The 20,200-nt window shown below is 44.2% G+C and overlaps 1 long non-coding RNA gene across 1 annotated transcript; it reads right to left on the bottom strand.

The window, feature by feature from the left end:
- Positions 1 to 121: 121 nt before the first annotated feature.
- On the bottom strand, positions 122 to 13,119 carry LOC127060301 (uncharacterized). The gene is made up of 3 exons (XR_007779189.1): positions 13,011 to 13,119; positions 12,825 to 12,904; positions 122 to 269 (listed from the first exon to the last, which is right to left on the bottom strand). It is a non-coding gene; the product is annotated as an uncharacterized LOC127060301 (long non-coding RNA).
- Between the last annotated feature and the right edge of the window lie 7,081 nt (positions 13,120 to 20,200).

The raw sequence follows: 20,200 nt of genomic DNA, 5'->3' as shown, positions 1-20,200 counted from the left end.
AAAAAATAAAGAACAGATAAGCAATGTGAGAACGAGTTACTAAATATAGGATATAATCATATGCCACACATAAACAGAGAGAAATAATGTACATACCCAGCCAACCCATGATTGGTCCTGAAAGCTTGGAAATATTAGTGCAGAATGTGAAGGATGTTTTCCTGGCAGGTTCCAGCTTCAGATATGATGCAGATACCACTTAGCATTAAACAGTGCTCCTGTGATTCCAGCTTTCGAGCATTTGACAATCCCCTGCTAAATGTGACATCCTGTATGAAACAAATGACTTGATTAAGGACTTATTAACATTGAAACAGAACTGGCTTCATGAACGATGACAGGTCCTATGGTACATGTCACACTGCATCAGAGCTGAAGGCAAAGACACTGTCCTTCCTTCAGGAAAATGCAAATATTTAGTTAGGGAAATACCCATTCCACAGCAGTAGGCACAGAGGGAGCCAGGACAAATTCCAGTCCAGTGTCTCCTAGTGCACAGGGGAGACTCTTGCACACCTTGGATGGAACAAAAAATATTTAAACTGAATAAAAACTTGAGCACCCTACAAAAGAATAGTTCACAGAATCACAGAAGGGATTCTGGAAGGGATCTCTGGAGATCAGCCCATGCCAGGGCTGGCTAGCCTGGAGTGGGCTACACAGGAGTGGGTCCAGGTGGGTTAAACTGTTGTGCTTGGAAGAAGAAAATCTTCCTCTACTTTCTCCATTTAAACTCTTTTCTCAGAAGACAGAAAGACTCAACAGGGACATCAGAAAAAGGATTTATGGTATGGACTATTTGATAATGATGGAAATGCCTCAGTATTACACTCAGTTTTGACAGCCAAGAGCCCTATCACAACAGAACCCACAGCTCAGTGTCACTTGTCCCCAGACATTCCAGGGCACCTCCCTGTCAGACAGACTGGGGGATTACTCTCTGAAAGGTCTGAGAGAAATTCATGAGGCTTTGCCTATGTTGCAGCAACTACGATGGCTCAGACAAAACGGGAAGTCAATCAGATTTGTCTTCCTGATCACTTGAAGACTTTGAAACATTCCACTTGAGACACCAGGAAAGAAAGAGAGGATGGCAAGCACAGACTCAGAAGCTCTGAGGACCAATTTTTTTAGGGTTGGCAGGACTGACAAATGTGCTGCTCACTGTCAGCCAGGAGAGCTGCTGCTCATCCCAAGGGGAGAGCCAACTACCACTGCTGATGCTACCAAATATCTAAACAGCCAGGAACTACCCCTCCTCCCTCAAGTATTTCCTACCAAAAAATGGCAGTGAGATGCTGATAAAGATGGTGCTTTAACACCCTCAGCTCGTGGCCAGCAGTCTGGCATCTCTGGTGATGCTCAGCTCAGGCTGAGACAAACAGGAGGCCCATGCCAAGATGCTTTGCAGTCAGTGGCCTGTTGCCAGAGTGTCATTTTTCACAGAAGGGACACAATACCAGGCAATCTGGCTGAGAATGAATAAAAATGTCATCTGTGTTCGCTCCTCTTCAAGGGCTCATGCAGTATTGTTCTCCTCATGTGCAATAAAATTCCAATTGATCCAGGAGACAGATCAAAAGATGTTTCTCTGGGACCTATTGGTCAGTCCTCCAACCTTGACAAGGAACTTGCATCAAACCATTACATTTTATAGCAGTGATTAAAAAGGGTTCATTTTTTTTTCACGAGCTGGGGCTGGTTTATTTTTTGCCTACTGGAAATTTGTCTCTTCTTTCACCCAGCAAGAAAGCACAAGACTGGGACAATGAGACAGCACGGAAAAGAAATACGCTTAGCAGAAATAGCAAACCACCAGATTTGCACATTGCTGGAGATACAAAAGGAAAGATGATTGAGAAAAGGCTGCAAAGCCAAAAAAGCACTGACAAGATTTATCTGCCATCTGTGAAAAAGAAAGGAGCAAACAGAAATAAACACATGCATGAGAAGGCAAAAGGAATGAACAGGCGCCTATTATTGTGGGGGACCTTTCAGTGACTGAACTTGAAAGACTTTGCTGAAACACAGACTTGGTTTCTGAAAGAGTTTATGTAATTTCTGTCCTCACTGGCTGTATATGCACAGTGAGACAACCTCAATTTGAGCCCTGTCCCAGTAAAACCATGCAAGAGGCACCAAGGAGCACAAAGATCATGGCTAGTGTTGATGTGCTTCCCTAGAGAGAAGTCTCCATGTTTTTCTGGCCCCTTACACATCATCTGCACCTGCTGGAAGGACCAAGTTGGGAGGCAATTGTGTGAGGTAAAGAGATTCCTTTTATTTTTACCTGGTTAGGCTGAATTCACCACTGCTTGAGAGTTGCTCAGCCTCCTCATCTCCTCAAGACAGCCATGGATATTGGAGGTATTGAGTAACATGCAGAAAATCCCTGACAAATGGGCTGTGCCAGCTGGTAGGAATGGGAAACAGTAGCAGGGAGCTGGGAAAAGGGTAAAGCTCCCTTTGCCATCCCAGTGCATTCCTGCCAACAGCTCCTGATACGATCTGATTCTAAACACACCCCTCAAGAGTAGATTTTCATGCTTGGAGAGAGATGAGGAACAGCTGACAAGTCTCTGTGAGCCATCATAATGAAGAAACTGTAAAATAACAGATACAGCAAAACAGAACCTGGCAGGAGAGGAGAGCATGCACTCCTCACCCATTCCTGAGCAGGGAACAGAAGGGGTGGATATTTAAAATAAGGAACTTTTCTCATTTTCCCATGAGAGGGTTGTCCGTCCTCACTAGTGAGTTGGACATGAGCAATAAAAATTTGTGTTCCAAACAATAATAAAAAAAAATGAATCATTTCAGAGAATCCAAAGAAGACTTTTGTGTTTTCAAATCTGAAGAATGCCCCAAAGGATCTACGCTCCATAAGCCACCCCTGAACATGACTTTGATAACCCCTGACTTCAAAAAAATCAGTACAGATTGTCTCACCTGCCACAGCCATTGGGATTCTCCTAATCCATGTGAATGGAGCTGCAGGGGAGATATCCCAGCCATACCTGTATTCAGTTCCAGCTTGCTCTGTGACCTGAAGATTTGCCTGGCTGCAGCCTGGGAGAGGAGCAGCACAACAGCAGAGCTGCATTCATCCAAGGGGCACTGCACAGGCCATGCATGTGATACATCACTTACATCACTTACTGCAGAAAGAAGGTACCATAAACTTTCCATTCCAAAGCACTAAAATCTTACATTTGCTCATTAAATTTCAGCTGGGGCCCCAGGCAATTGAACAGAACACCAGTCTAGCTACTGCATTTTGCTTCACTTACTGCTACTGACATGCAGCCATAACTCACAGGGAGAAATGACAAAGCTTAGGACTCTAATCTTGGCTAACCATCCCTTCCACCTCTGGCTGTTGGGGTAAAGCTGATGGCACATCTGAAGTTTGGGTTTTACTTGGTTTCTTTTTTTTTTTTCTCTTCCTTTTCTTTTAAGAGCATTATGGGCTTATAGAACAAAAGAAGAATGGCATATCCTCTGTTTAAGAGCCCCTGATTCAAAGAGCAGTTGAGACAATGGCAGGATCCTCATGTGTTTGTAGGAATTCAGAATAACCCAAGGAGTGCAGTTGGAAAGGCAGGATTCTCAGGGGCCTGCTGGGGATCCCCAGAGCAGTGGAAGGACTGAGCCTGGAGAAATCCCCCAGCAGCCTGAAGCTCAGAGTGGCAGCATCTCTGAGTTGTGCATGCCAGGAGCTGGGTGCTGCTTTAGGGCTCTGCTCCTACATGACTGCTGCAAAGTGGGGTCTGAGCTGATAAAACCTGTTGCAGTTGTGGCTCCTGCTCTTTGGCTGTCATTTGAATGGCAAAGACTCTGAGGCCCTCACCCATTCTCCTGTGGTGTTTCTGTAACGCTCAGCACAGCAAGGAAGGATGAATTTTCTGTAAAGTTCTACAGAAACCTGATCCCCCATAAGCTAGGCTTCAGGGCCTCAGGGAATTGCCAAGCACAAAGTGCTCAAAACCTGCTAGGTCCCAGAAAGGCTTGAAATTGGCTTGAAAATCCCGAAAAATTATTAAGAAATACAGAAGATTTTTTTATGTGTTTTTCAGTTTTGGAGCCTAGGACATAATAACCACCTTGTGTTTTAAGCTTTCTTCCACCACCCCATGAAGACCAGAAACATGCGGGTTGGCACCTCTCTAGAAAAGCAATGTACTGGGGTGTATTTTTGAGATAATAAAAGTGAAAGTTCAAAAAAAATAGCACAACTGCTCAGGCTTTAGAACACCCCCTGCATTCCTGGAAAGGCTCAGTAAGATTCACAGTAATGCCACCAGGCTTGAGACATCCATACTCTTCCTCCAAGGCCAAGTCCCCACTCACAGCTGTGGATCTGCTTCCCCCAGGCAGCACAAGAGCAAAGGGGCTTAGCAGTGCCAAGGGGAGACCAACAGCTTTGTAAAATATGTGCTAAACAGTCAGGGCTGTAACATCACTCAACCCCCTGAATTATGCTGGGTAATTAATATATTAGCAATTCTTCAGTATTTGCTCATCCCAAAGGTTTATTCCCCAGCAAAACCAGTAACAGCCCAACTCAAATAAACATGTTTGGAAAGTTGAGCTTGGGGTTAAATATTTTACTGGATTGGGACCAGCTGAATTCTGTAGTTAGTTTATTGTTATCATTACTATCATCATCATTACTACTGAGCAGGGAACAGTCCATCTTAAAGCTGGCTAATCTTTTTCAAAATAATCTTTTTAAGCAATTTATCCAGGATATAGTGGCATTTACACTCTTCAAGCTAATGATTCTAAAGAGTAAGATCAGTGCTCATCCAATTTGTTATGACAAAGCTGAGTAGGTCCAGTAACTCCTCAGGTTTTGATAATCTGCAGCACCTTCAAAACACCAAATGATGGAGCAGAATGTGCAACAAGTAAACACTGACAGGAATATTTGGATACACAGAGAAGAAGGATGGGAGTTTAGGCATTCCAGTCTTGTTTGTTTTCAAACACAATGTTCCTGCTTTAAAGGGAGGGTTAAGAGCAGATGTTGACATTCAAAACCATTTATCTTATTTAAACTACTAATACTGAATAATATCACACGAGAGGAGAGGATAGTGCTCCTCTAGAGAGATTTATCCTTTACTTTTTCAAAACCAACGGGCATTTCAGATGTTCAGGAACTGTGACTGGAACACATCTGTATTTTTATTTAATTACCCTTTTCCTAAATGAGGTTACAGCCTGGCATGTGGTGTCTTTCAAACCAGACACCTGTAGTCAGAATTAGAAACTTCACAACTACCTCCCCTTAAGTTCCCAGGGGTTGAGGGGGTGGTGGGGAATTGTTCAGCTCAGACATGGGGAAAGCTGGCAACCTCATCAGCAGCGTTATCAAGGCCTCTGCAGATCTGAATGGCTTTCCTGTCTGCATATTTTTATAGGTATGTATATGTATTTATTTGTTCATTTTATTTTAAGGCTAGTTCCAACAGGAAAAAGGTAATAGAACAGTGAGAATTTCCTGTGACAGTATAACCAGGGAAAAAAAAGCAAAAAAAAAAAAAAGCAGCCCATTAAATAAAATAAACCTAGACAAAGCTTTATGTGAAAATGAAATAAGGCTGAGGTACCCCAGGTGCAACATGGGTCAACTGTCCTTCCTACAGCTCAGGGCTGGAAGAATGCCCAGCTTTTGTAAAAGGTCCCAAAGCCACAGAGAAGGCTCAAGATGTTGCCTGGCCTTGGGCTACACACTTGGCTGCTGCAGAGGCAGTGACCTTTGTTCCTGACACAGGGCCGGGATTAAATAAAATTTTTTTTTTTTTTTTTGTTTCTCCCTTCTCACAGGAAGAACTACTCCACAGTCTGGGTTTGCAGCCTGACATTTTGGCATCTGATTTTTTATTTTATTTTTTTTTTCCACAGGCAAAACCATTGTTTGTTCTGGTTTTATGTGGCTGGCAGCTTCAGGAGATTCTGAGCTGCAATGCAGTAGCAGAGGGTGCTGCAAAGCCCCACCAGGGAGCATTTGTTCCTGTCCTACCCAGCCCAAGGTGCTGGGCACTCCATGTACAATGCCAGGCTTCTCCATGGAACAGCCCACCAAGATAAAAGGAATGCAAACAGGTGTGGATCAATGGCATTCCCCTGCCTCTTCTCACAAACAAACTCCAGCTCTCTTTCTGAAAGTCCCCAGCAATGATTGCTGAAGAGAGTGGACAGAAGACCCAGAAGTAGAATTGCATAATGCTGGTCCTACTATTTATAATCCCTTTTAATCCTTCCCCTTCATTTTAGTGGTTGATGGAGCAATGAAAAGGGCCTGTGAAAGAGATGAGGAGTAGGGGTGGGAATTCACTCCACCCCATTTTTTCCCAAGAAAGTAAAGCCCACCAACTTCCTCCAGGACCAATACTTGCTCAGTGTTGCAGGGGCAACAAACACTGTGCTTTTAATACTCTCTTTTAAAATGATTATTTCATATTATCACAGCACCTGTGGGTTCCCTCTGTGGGGCAGTGACCCACGGTGGCAGACACCATGCAAAGGCAGCACAATGGATGGCTCTGAACCAGGGAGCCTTGACACCAAACCAAACCTGCAGGTGATGTTACACACCAGGGACACCCCCTCTGCTCACACAGCCCTCAGAGCTCATCACACCAACAGCCCCACTGCTCTGAAGGGTTTACAGCCAGCTAAGAAAAAGAGATTTTTGAGGAGAAACTGGGAAGAGAGTGATGCAGCTGCCTTGACAGCACAGGAAAGGTGTGAGGGTGCTTTCAGATTTTAACAGCTGGGGATCACAGAGTGGCACAGGGAGTGGATCAGAGGTCAAAAATGGCATCTTAACCACAAACCAAAAATCCTGTATTGGGTGGGAAAAGGTCCCCTTCTTGGGGAAAAAAACCAAATAGATTATGTTTGAGATGACCAAGAACAGACACTTAGAAGAGAGGTGCAGCGAGAGGGATGATGGGCAGGAGAGGCAAGTGATTTCTTTTTTTGGAGCATAAAGAACATATGTGAACAGGGTGAGATTGGATTTGCCAGAGCCACAATTAGCAATGTGGCACCAGTGATTGAGGAGCACAGTAATGACAGCCTAGGCAAGCATGGGAGCCAGGAGGGGGGACAGAAATGGCAAAACTTGAGAGAGGCTACACAGAAACAAGTGGCCAGAGTCTGACACTGCCTGCAGGTGTGAACCTAGAGGAGTCAAAGACAACACCCACAGGTCTGAGTGACAGGCAGGATTCTAATATTATCCATGTTATTTGAGAGATCTAGGGGGAAAGTCATCTCTGGGGCATGTTGAGTGTTAGCTGATAGCTGGGCTTTTCCAAGGAGACATGGGGGGACAGGAACACCACAGAAGTGAGACTCACATGGTGTAAGCAGGTGGTCTCTATGTGTGCAGAACCTCAATTTGGGTTTGCAGAGAAAATTATCAAAAGGTATGGAGTAGAAAATTAAGGGACAATGACCAAAAGTGAATCTCTTTCAGCCCCAAAGAAACATTAGGACCTGCTCTCCTTACACAGAGCTAAACTGCTCCCTCCTGGGAAGACCCATCTCTAGTGCTTGGAAAAGTACTTCCAAGAAAGCAGCAGTGCTCTCCCCAGCCTCCATGCCCTCCCTTTTCAGATGAAATAAAGCAATGGAAAACAGGACGACTTCTCCAGCAAACATGATTTTACAGCACAAGCCTCATCACTCATCCTTCTGCCCTTATTATAATAAAAGTATTTTTGTTGTTTTAAATGGGGAAAACAAACAAAGGAATCCATTCCACAAAACATGTCCCTCTCCTTCACCCACAGAAACACTCCTAAAACACAAGGTTGGGAAGCTTGTGGCTTGAGAACTTCCTTTCATGTCAGTACCCACACTGAAGCCTTGGCAGGGCAAAGCACCTGAACCAGTGCCCACTCTCTGCTGTCACCCCAAATTTCCTCCTCCTGCCCTCTTCCTAAACATTGCCTCACCCTCAAAAAGTCCCCCGTGGAGAAACAAGCCCAAATTCCACTTTGGCTTGATGTAAATTACAAGGCAGAGTATTTGCCTGCTCCCTCAGCCCCCGCCAGCCAGCTCTTCCTGGGGCTGCAGGAGTCTCACTGACGGACAAGGAGGGATTCTGAGGTTGCTGCAGGTGCCAAAACAGACGTGGTGTGGTACCTGCAATTACCAGCTACCTGGTGCTCCAATTCCTGCCATGTTTTGGCAACAGACACCGTGTCCAGTTCCACTTCAAAGCTGCCTCTGTGCTTTCAGAATCACGGTTAAGTGCTCTCTTTAATTACCGTGTGTTTCCTGTATGTTTTTAATCATCATCATTAAAGGATTGAACACAACCCACCGAAATGCTGAAGTGTAAACATGAGCAATGATTATTCCTACCTCTTTGCTGGTTTCAGGTAATGATCATGTTATATATTTAAAGCTGCTCCTTGGTTTATATTAGTCTGTTTTAGGATCGTGTTATCCTGGGCATTTCTAGTTGAGGGCAACTAAAGGTTAAGGTCTGAGGGGAAGGGAAAGCCTGTTTTAAAATTATTTTAAAGGCTTTTAGCTATTTAAAGTCAATGCCTGTGACCTCTTAAGAATCAGCAAAGATGAAGACATCTGCCTTATGCTATTCCTGAGTAAACAGATCTGCTGCAGAACCAGAAGACAAGTTCAAGTTGAAATTTCAGTTTAATTTATGGTAGACACGCCACTGGAATTTCTCAGGCTAGAAACAGTGCTGTTAGTTTTAATCAAGCTAACAGAGGTTAGAAGCACTCCAACACAGCAGCCCAACACTCACAGTTGTGCTAATATTTGCCCTAGTTTTCAGAAAACAAGTGGGAGAGGCAGGGAAGAGCTTGTCATTAAGGCATGGCTTTGAAAGGGCCTCTGAGGCCATCGGTCAGTCCCTGCTGACCAAGCCTCCCAGGCAATAACTGAGTCCCTTTGTTGTCCTCCTCAGCCCCTTCTCCCAGAAACAAAGTATAGAGGTGCAGCTTTTTCAACTTAATTTTGTAGCTCCTGATCCCATTTTTGGCCACTCAGCTGAAAAGGCCAGGCTGTGCAAAGATAAATCATCCAGAGCTCACCTTCAGCTCGCCTGCCTGCAGTCACAGCCACGCGCAGCCACCCCAAACATCCATGTTTTCTTGGTCTGGGACTGCCCCAAATTTTACCATTCCAAATCTGATTCATCTCTCCTTCAGCAGCCTTCCAAATCCTTAGAAAGGGCTTGAGGGATTAAACACTTTAAAAAGCTGCCCAGGTGCTTTCTGCTGGATAATAAATATCTGTGTACATCACTTAATGCTCAGCAAGGGTGGTTGTGGGACAGATTGGCTGCTTTTCCTTTAACTGTCACATAAAAGACCTCACATTTGCCATGGATGCAAGCAGGAATGTCTGACTCTGTGTGTCTAACCCGAAGCTAAAACCTTTCCTGAGCAAAACTGTTTGAATTGTTTTCAACAGGAGGCGTGTATTGTTTGGGGTGTTGTTGTTTTACTACTGTCTTGTTTGTGTTTTAAAAAGTATTTTTCCTTGACTTCCAGTGAAATACCAGACATGGGAAATAATTGTTGACATGGTTTTAAGACCTCATGACTTTTTATTTAATTTATTTTGTTTGGTTAAATATAAAGGAACACTTTGGCCACTGGAAAGTTTGAAATAAATATAATATTTGCAAAATACCTTCTGAAAAAAATTTTGATGACCTTCCATCAGACCCATTCCCGTTCATCCTTGCCTCTGATGTGGAGTTCTTGGGTGACCTCATGACACAATTTTCTGTGCCACCATTCCCTATTTGTCGAGATAATAGGAATTCTAGTCTCCAAATAAGTGATTCTTCATCAGAAAAGTGACAGTTCATCAGATTGAAGGTTACTGCAAAAATATATCAGCTTTGAATAATTACAGTGTTTGTGGGAAATATTTCTCCAGTTCAAGATGGAGATTCCAGAGAAAAAACAAACAAAAAACACTCAATCCACTTTATCCCAATAGTGAAAATAAAACCCCCAAAGCAGGCTATTTCAGAATATAACAAGGCTTTGTTTTTCACCAGCTCTCTGGCAGAAATATCAGGCCAGGTTTTGACCAGGGTTGCAAAGGTGGATTTTCATTGAAATTGCACCAGCACCGCCCAGCAGTTGTGCCCAAAACCTCCAATATGTAAATGACAATCATTAGGCATGGGCTGCAAGCAGGCTGACTCCCACTTCCATGGGCGCAGTCCAAGGCATGTCCCAAACTGCTGCACAAAGCTGGCAGCAGCACACACAGCTCCATCCACCCCACTGCCCACCGGCCATCTGTGCCCACAGGTGGGGATGGGAAGAAAGGCAGGCTCCACCCTGTTCCCAAAGGATGCCTTCAACCTTTTCCCCCAAGTGAAAAGAGCTCAGCCAGGCTCACAGTCCTCAATTCATAAGTGTTCATCTATGAAATCGGATTCCCACCCCTCTCCGCTAAGAATCTGCTATTTCAACGAAGCACAAGATGTCAGGATTTTTGCCAACATGAGCACAGCTGTCAAAATCTCATCCTTGGAAAGAATCCCAGATAGACACATGTTTTACCCCAGCCAAAATGGTCAAACTTTGCAGAGAAACATTCAGAGAGGAAAAAGGTTCCATATTGTCACTGCGATAGCTTGGGATTGCTCACAGCCAGACAACTGGGATGTGGTGTTTTAATAGCTGAACCATTAAAAGCAACAGGCATCTTGCTATTGACAGCAATAAGAACAGATTCAGTGCCTTTGGCACAAGATTATCAAAAACAGCATTGCAGGAAAGGAAATAAGCTTGTTTGAATTTGGAAGACAACAAATGAAGGGGAAAATATGCTCGCAATTTTTTATTTCTCTAGCATGTTTTTCTAAATAACTTCAGCACTTTTGCCTGGTGTTTCCAAACGGACTCTGAGGAGCGTTGGGTTTATCTTGTCCTTGGATTCATGTCCTTTCAAGCCCACCTGAAAATCCAAGCCTAGAACATTTTCTGTCCAGACTGAAGAGAGGAAGATTCCCAACCCCCTGAGCAGGGACACATCAACTGATCTGAGATGTGAGGAGAACAGATGTCTCTGCTCAGGTCACAGGTAAGGTCAGTGGCCAAGCTAGCACAGGCCCAGCAATGCCCTGATCCTTCCTGCATGTGCTGCCTTTCTTAGGATGGCCCAAGCAGCCCACGGGCAAGAGGTGAATTCCTACAGCTGAAGGGTGGGGAGGGGAGGTGGCATCAGGAACAGCAACCATTATCCTCTTTACTGGAAAACGTGTATCTGAATGGCCAAATTTACTAGCTGTTCAAGATCTTTATGAGATTTATGAGGCTCGAGAAAAAAATTTATTAGAAAGACATAAAACTTCAGTGGTTGGAAATGGAAATGTTTGCAAAGGACTTGGGATCAGCTGGTTTCAATTGCAGGCCTGTCTGAAGCAGGGAGGGCTTCACTTCAGGGCTGAGGACCTCAAATCTCTCCCAACCTGACCCTCCCAAGACAGCCAGAGATTAAAGCTGCTTGGAGAGCCAGTGCTCCATCCTAGGGAGGAGCTGTGGTACCCCAGATAAAGGAAACACACAGATAATGGAAATGATGAGGAGCACATGGCAGAGACACTCAAATCTTCTTGTGCAAACCAGCTCAGTCCTGCAGGGTCAGTCCTGAGCTCAAGCTAATGGTACCTGGTGAGTCTAAACTGCCCCCTGATCCTGCTCCACCTCCCCTTGGTGCTCCTCATCCTGCAGGGCTAATTGAATTGCAAGGAAAGCTAAACCTGAGCCATCCTTCTTCATTTTCACCGTGCTGGGAGCAGTACAGCCTGATCTCCTGCCATGCAGAGCTCCAGGGAGCACAGCCAGGGACACCTGCATGGCTTGGCCTTTTATCCCCAGTGCTCTCAGCACTGGTTCTCAGCAAAGGCATGAACCTCTCTGCACCCTGCTCCTTCTTTACCTCTGTTCCCTCCTGGTTCTGGCAAAGCACGTTTCCCCAGACAGCCTCTGCTTTCACAGAGGCAATCCCAAATCCTAAACTCCATGAAGAAATCTTATCTCTGCACCGAATATGACCCAGTGCAAAACAGAAACTGAATTCCCTTCCAAGCATAACAGACAGGACAACGAAACATTTGGAAAAATGTTGCTTTTACCATATCAGAAGCCCAAAACCACATTACACACATCTCTTAATGAGAGTAATAAGCTTTAACTTAGCAGCCTCTGAACTGAGCTCATCATCCACTTAGAGCAATCCTCCCCCCAGTGCCATGTAGGGCACGCTGGGATGGGTCGGCCAACATTTCACACCTTTGCATCTGCCAGCATTTGTTTCTGGCTCCTAAACAAACACAAAACACACTGAAGATTTCCCAAGGGTATCCAGAGGGGGCTGAGAGTCAGTGCAGATGCTGCTGATGAGTTTATTGCAGTGCTCACCCCCCTCCTCACCTTACAGGATGCCTAATGACAACGGGCTTCTGTGGGATTCACACCTACAGCTCACAACTCTTCTGCTGAAAGGTTCGTGGGGTTCCTTCTGCCTCTCTCCTCCCTCTGAATTACCAGAGAATATTTCCCTTCCTTCTTCCTCTGCAGACCAGGTGTGCAGCTGCCTGCCTCCCCTGGCTGGCAGATCCTCACTGCAAACAGCCAGGCAGTTCCCAGCTCATAATCCTCTTCCCTGGGACTGCCTTCAACCCTGCTAATTCAACACACCAAATGCTGCATTCTAATACATAGGACAGTTCCTTTATGCATGGCCAGGAGACCACAAGGACAGGGGTGCTGCTGGTAAAGGATTTCCCCAGCAGATCAGCTCACCTGCCTGAGCTCCTGAATCCCAGCAGGCTCATGCTCAGCAGTGCCACATCACAAAATGCACTTGTCCACGTTCAGTGTTGCTGTCAAAAGAGGCAGAGTCTCACATAATTCTGCTCACTCATGTATGTCTCAAGGAGTGATTTTTGGCTCACTTTCTCTAGCTTGCAAATTACTTACAGCACTTACTTGTGTACTGGTGTTTAGAAAATTGTCTTGATCTCTTTCAGACATCCACCTTCACAGCTTGTCCTGATAGCATCTCCCAGGAGGAAAGTCCACAAGCTCACCTTGCTCTGTAAAAAGACAAGTTTATTTGGAATGAATATCAGCTTTATCTCTGCATGATCTCTTACCAGACAAGCATGGTTATGAGCCTTTTCTGGCTCTGAAACCAAATTACTCAGGTAGTTTCACTGAGCAATCAGGTTTTGAAACACAGAAACAAACTTCACAGTCTACATATAGCAGTAGTCAGGAGCATCTCACAGGCTGAGCCAATGCTTTTTTGATCAAGATTTCTATAGAACTGGGCAAAAATATCTTCTCTAAGGCATATTGCTTCAAAATCTGTAAGTTTTGATAGGGAAATGCAGATTTGTGCCTAGCTCAGAATACCCTGGGTTATGTTTTCTGCCATCAGCAGCATCAGTGCAAGCAATTGTCTGGAGGGAAATACAGCTCTGGCTCTCACCTCCAGCTCAGTGCAGGACACAAAGCATTTGCTGTTCAGTCTCCAGAGATGCAGCTCAGTGCACATCAGGCTGTAGCTGTGGTCCTGCTGCAGTTTCTCCAAAAAGGTAAATGACTTAGGGGTGCTTGCCAAGGCATTCTCCACTCCCAGGACTCCCATTCCCTTTTCCTTGTCTGTGATTTCAAAAGGAAAGTTTGCTGTTACAAACACAGGGTTACAATTAGCTAAGTTATCTGCAATGCACTGAGCTGTGAACTGCTTCTCATCCCACAAATCCTAAAATTAATCAAAGTTCACTGCCCTATATCCACAAGTGGCCATCCCATGGTCTGAGAGCAGGTTGTCACCAACTTTTTTTCTCATTTCTTCAGTAACATGGAAACAGGTTTTAATTTTTCCCCCTCCACATTTCACTTTATTCAGCTTTCTTAGATAAATTCTTTACATGGACATATTTCAGCCAGCAGGCTGCTTTCAAACCCTCCACTTTGATTACTGACCACAGCACCAGGCATGCTCCAGGACAGGTCCTGCACAGCTGCTCACCTGAGACAGGCAGGGCTGTTCTGTTCCTGCCTTACAGGAGCTGTAGCTACACTTGGGAGGAGAGTTTCAAAAATTCACAGGCAACTACTGGATAGAGCAAATTAATCTTCTTTTCTGTGAAATTCCATTAAAAGAAAAGTAATGCTGATATGAATATAGTGGAAAAGGGATGTGACTATAGAAGTTTTTGTCCTTGATCTCATTAATATTTCCCAATGGAAACACTCACACTATTTTCACTGTAATACTATCCAGCCCATCAAAAGTGTTCAATGTGAATTTCTATTTTTTACTCAAATATGCTTTTATGTTGTTTCAACATTAAAAAATTAGAGTGCATTATAAAGCATGTGTGCTTTACCTGACTATAAGCTATCTTTATAACTTCTTTATTTTTCAAATACTGCATTCATGAACAATGATGTACTCAGCTCTATGAAAGACATTGCACTTCCCATTTTTAAAAAGTTAATGCACTGCTATGATCAAATTTAGCATTTTTTAGCTTCTGTATTTACCTGTGTATTTTTCAGACCCTTGACTAAATGCTCATACTTCATCCAATTAGTTAATGAGCAATATCATTAGGAAGGAGTTGATATTTTCCACAAATATGAGAAATTATGAACACTGAAATAAGAAATAAGAAAGAGATCAACCAACTTCAAGCCTCCTCTTAGTATTTGGTAACACACAGTGTTGTTAAAATTATCTCCAGTATTATTCTTTCTCCCTTTCTCTCCATCTGAGAAGGATTTGCAGCTCAGGTCACTGTAATACCTTGCACTCTAACACATTGTGCCTGAAATTTCCAGTAAGACACACAGCTCTTCTTGGCTTTCTACAGGCATCAACTGCTAAGTCTTTCAGGCCTGTCTTTAAATCTCAGCCTTTAATACTGCTGGATATCACAGCACAGATATAGATTTACTACCATAGGTCTCTTAAACCAACTGAAAATAAAGCACGACAATATGGCATTGCCACTTTGGGGGACAGGCTGCTACAAAGGAGATGGATGAGCCCTTGAAATTGATTGTTTGAAGAACATCAGGACACAGAGGGAGAAAAAATAACAGGAGATGAGAAAGAGGGACTGATTTGTAAATGTAGACAGATCCTTCTTCAGATATCATTCAGGGGGTAGCTGGTTTTACTGGTCAGATGTAGTTTGTCTAATGTGACTTCAAAATCATTGTCCACCCCTTAAAATACCTTGGTTGTATGAGACAAGAGATGAGTCTCTAAGAGGCTGGCAGGGTGGAGAGAGGATGAGAAGGAGGGAGACAGAAAGTCAACAGATCAATAAAAGCACTTTAGGATAATGGCTCCACCTTGAGCAGACCAGGTCTGGATTCCAGGCCAGCCCAGCACTGCCAGGAAATGTGGGTTTGCTTGAGTGAAATGCTGAATTCACAGTGCTGTGGCAGAAGGTGAGGTTCTGGCTCTGCCCCATCCTGTTCCAGAGGTGTGTTCCCCTTCCTGCTCATCCTTGAGCTCAGGCTGTGTTCTTCCTGAGTGTGGTCAGCAGGAACAGAATCGGGGAGCCTGTGGATTTGCAGCTTTTTGGAAAGAAAGACAGTGAAAAAAAAGCACTAGGACAGAGGACAGTGAAAAGTTGGGGTGCAGAGGTATAAGAACATGGTCTCCCCTTCCCTACCCTTCTGTTTTTTTCTCATGAGGAGTAACATGGAGACACCAAAGAGCCTGAGTTAGGTCAGGGATGATGTTCCAGGGGTCAGCTCCAACATGCTGCATCTGGGCACCACCTCCAAGAGACTTCCCAACTCGATGGAATTTTATTACAGTAAGGGCCCCATCTACTGCCAAAATTTTGCAGTGAATCAAGCCACATATTAAAATATCTTTTCTTTCATTGAAAGACTTTGATTAAATAACTCCCAACCATTCCACTGCACTTTTCATCTTTCACTGTCATCCCCACAAATGAAAGAGAATCCATGAGCAGCAGCCAGCTTCACCATGTTGCAACTGATGCACAAGTCAGAAAAGGCTGCCCATGGTCCAGGAAAAACAAAAAGTCCTGCAAAGTTTACCTTCTTACTGTACAACCTGACCTCAAAAACCGTCCATACAGCACAAAAATTTGGGTTGCTCAGGAGTTTGTAACAACATATGTGAAACCTCTAAACTGTGGACCAAAATAAAGTGTGGGAAGCAGAAGAACTGAGACATAAGTAGAAGAAAAAATACTAATTTCAAATGGAACAGAATAGTTATACTAACAGAGGTGGTGAACTATGGGGACAGGTCATGCTAAAGGTTTAATTTACACAGTTTAAACTTCTCTTAGGCTGGTAGAGTACTTTAGAAGCTATCAATTTTTTTTCAGGGGAACTTTTTTTCCCATTAGCTCAATAAAAATAGTCACACAAGTGGATGGCCCTGTAGGCTGATACCTAGAATTTCTGCTAGGTGCCAGCACTTCTGCAGGAAGAACCTGAATTCACTGCAAGGTGCAAGAGCCTGGCAGGAAGCAAATGGTGAATTCCTGCTGCCGAGCTGCCTGTGCAGCCACCCCCACACCGCCCTCCCCAAAAGAAAGCAGCAGCTCTGTTTCTCAAGACCAGGTAAGGGAAGCACAACAAATTGAGGAGAAACTGTAATAAGAGAAACATCAAAGACTGTTTCTTTTTAATTACCCTTTCTCAGCATCTTTGCTCATCAGCTGGAACTCCTCGTTGCTTTTTTAAAGTAAACAAAACAGTGCGGGTTTTAATGCTGACCCACCTCACTCCTTTGGGCTGACTAATTGCTGCAACTGGCCATAAATTGTCCATTTTGTGACACTCTGAATAGCCTCATTTATTCTGGAGGGCACACATCTGTTTTTGTGTGCTCACAACACACGTGCACACTTACACAAACACACCCCTCCGTCCCGCGGCCGGGGACGGCCAGGGTACAATTTCAGCCCCATATTGAGATTTGGCTGGGGCTGAGGTCCCTGAGGCTGAAGAGAAATAAAGCTCTCAGAAGGGAAATGGCATGTAAACACAGCTCTTATGTTCCTCTGCATGGAAAATGTTCCCTTCAGACCAGGCTGGTGAAGGAATCACACGAGGAAGGTTGGGAGCAAGCTGCTTGCAGCAAGGTGGAGGGAAGCACTGCAAAATGCATCTGTGCTTCCTGCTCTTGGAGATAGCAGAGCCAGATTCCCACTAGCCTGGATAGCCAGCAAGGGGAGAGCACAGCCAGCCAGGGGAAGGCATGGTGCTGAGCCAGGCAATGGCTGTTCAGGCTCTTGGTTCATGTTTCTGACATGAAAAAAAATTGCACTTTGCACATATATATCAACATACTGTAAATCTTAATGAAGAAAAGTTCTAACCAGCCAATCTGGTTTCTTTTTTTCCCCCTCTCATAAAGCTGAGTAACATGTAAGTAATACTTTCATCATGGTTGCTCCAAGTGCTTTAGATGTAACAGTCAATAAATAGGCTATTTCATTTTAATCAGCACTCTCTCTCATATGCACAGGTCCCAGCTTGTTGCTCACTTAACACCTAACCTATTTTTTTTAAAATCAAACTCCACTATTTTTCATCAACACATTAATGACAGACATGGAGGAGGGGGAGGAATTCCTCTCTGTGTGTAACACATTTCTGATGAACAGCAAGGCAATGGCCTTGGCTCTTGGGCTCAGTGGGGGCAGGAGCAACCTAAGCCCTTTCCCAGGGCAATTTGGAGCCTTTTCCCCATCTCCACCTTCTCCTCTTCTTCACTGCTCCTGCAGGAGGCAGAGCAAATGGCTTGGAAAACAAGAAGGGATCTCTATCTAAGTGCAAAAATTCATTGGGAAGATGTTCAGACATTGTCACTCAATTCACACAACCCTCCATTAACACAGAAACGAGAATTTCTCAAAACCTCTGACAGCACAAAACATTCAAGGGGTTTCATGGGGTTTTGTCTTTAGTTTTCAAGAGGATTTTTTTTCATTATTCCTGGTGGGAAAGCATGCACCTTTAATTCTATAACCATAAACTAAATAATATATCAGGGTTTGGGGTTTTTTCTTCTGTCAGGCATAGCAGTGGTACTGAATGTATGCAAAGTTTCCACTAAAGGTTTTTGTAACTTAATTTTCCTCCAGAGATTAGAGGAAGCCAGATATTCTGTTTCTTGCTGGAACTTGGCTGGTAGCCACGCTGCGCTCCCTTTCCTTGTCATCCATCCCCAGCCCCCGGCACTGTTAATCAGATGCCTGTATCTTCCCTATATTTCTCCTGTCAAGCTTTTAAGGGGATAGGGAAGAGAGAAAGAGGAGAATCAGCTGAGATATAAACCAGCCTGGGTCCCAGAGTGCCTCTCCCTCTCCTGGAGGTTGAGGTTGCTGTGTGGCTGCACACCCTCCTGTCAGAGTGAAGGAGGAGCGTGCTTTCCTGTCCCCGGAGAACATGGCTGAAGTTTGCTTCCCAAATGAAAAGGCAATGCAGAAATTCTTCTGCATGGAGCCATCACAGCCCTGTAAAAACACAAAGCTGCAGCACAGAGAGAGGGGATAAAATAAAATATCAGAGCCTGGGCTGTAGGCTGAAGATGTTCCTGTTTGGCCACGCCGTGCCCCTGCTCGCCTGGGGGAAGAGCAGCCTTGACTGAGCCTTTATGGATGGGAGAGCAGAGAGTTATCACAGCTCCCGGGGTTTTGGCAGCTTCCTTTGCTAGGGAATTCCTGGCACGTGCTCAGGGGCGAGTGAAGGTGGTTGGCTGGAGAAAAAGCTTTGTAAGGTTCACAAAGAACCCCCAGATCCAAGTCAGGTTTAGGGCTGAAAACACTGATTTTATCATATCGCTCCCTCCTCCTCTGCCTTTGAAGCAGAGCAGAAGTGCTCAGTCCAGCACAACCCATGTCTGTGGAGAGCTTTGCCTCCCATTGAAATGTTCCACGGGGACCCCCTATCTTCACTAGGAGACAAAATTAACTCCCCATTCTGGATATCTTAGGACTTTGAAAATATTTGGATCCCAGCATTTTTGGCTGGGTCTACCTCCCATCCTTGTTCATATCAATAAATGAGAAAAAAAACCTGGCCAACATGACTCCCACACATCAGAAACAAGAACTGTTGCATGATTTTGGCCTAGGCTCTCTCTTTGTAACCCACCAGGTAACAAATAATCAGTAATACCATGAAAATACTGTTTTTCTAGTAATTTGAGAGGCTGTGGCCCTGAGACAAGGCCCTGAACTCCAGCAACCAGCTGCACAGAGATTGATTTTATTTCAGGCAAGCCCACTTTGCTGACCAGTTTGGTGATTTTAAAAAGCACTTGGGTTTTTAACAGACTTAGTCAGGTAGGGGCTCACCTGAGATGCTTTGGAAAATGCAATTTCGATGTAAAATAAGATTTACTTCAATAATCCCTACGTTCCTGTGAAAACACAATGTTCATGTCTAGATAAACATCTTTGGATAAGTATGATGGCACAATGGACAGTGGACAGATTGTTTTCCTAAATCTATGTTTAACCAAAAAAAAAATCACATTAACTTACCAATAGCCAAATTTCTTATACAGGCAAAACATTTCCTCATTTCACAAAGACTCTCAGATGAAGAAAGAGATGACAACTTCTGAGTGCACCTTATTGATGTGTTTACTCTAGTCATCCTCTGGCTATGCTTGAGTTCATTTCTTGGTTTTGGACATGCTAATAAAATCAGTCCCTTCTCTTTGGATTTTTTGGGGTTTTTTTGTATCTAGAAAGGGAAAGCAAAGGCATCTCTATAAGCAGCAGAGCTAGAGAATATTTCTAGATAAATGTTTGCAGAAGGGCCATATAAAAGGAGGTGAGAAGGAGCACAGGAATGTGTGTGTGTGCCTGAAACTGCAGCACACCTCCCCATCAGACATGTGAGGAGGAAAGGTGCCACTGAGCTCTTCTCACATCCTTCTAACATTCCAGAGCAGCTCAGCTCTCCTGTTCAACCTCACCTGCTTGAGCCTCCTCCCCAGCCAGGCTGCCCTTGCTGCAACCTTTTGTCTTTCACTCGCCTTTCCTTCCTTTATCTCTGTTCTATAACCATTATCTCCATCAGCATAACTCCTTAAGATACACCTAGACATCATTTGGCCAATGAATGCATTTCACACAACATTAGTCATATTG

The sequence above is a fragment of the Serinus canaria genome, chromosome 20 (genome assembly GCF_022539315.1).
Source record: "Serinus canaria isolate serCan28SL12 chromosome 20, serCan2020, whole genome shotgun sequence".
NCBI lineage: Eukaryota > Metazoa > Chordata > Aves > Passeriformes > Fringillidae > Serinus > Serinus canaria.
The sequence above is the reverse complement of the archived record's forward strand: the minus strand, read 5'-3'. Positions and strand labels throughout refer to the sequence as shown.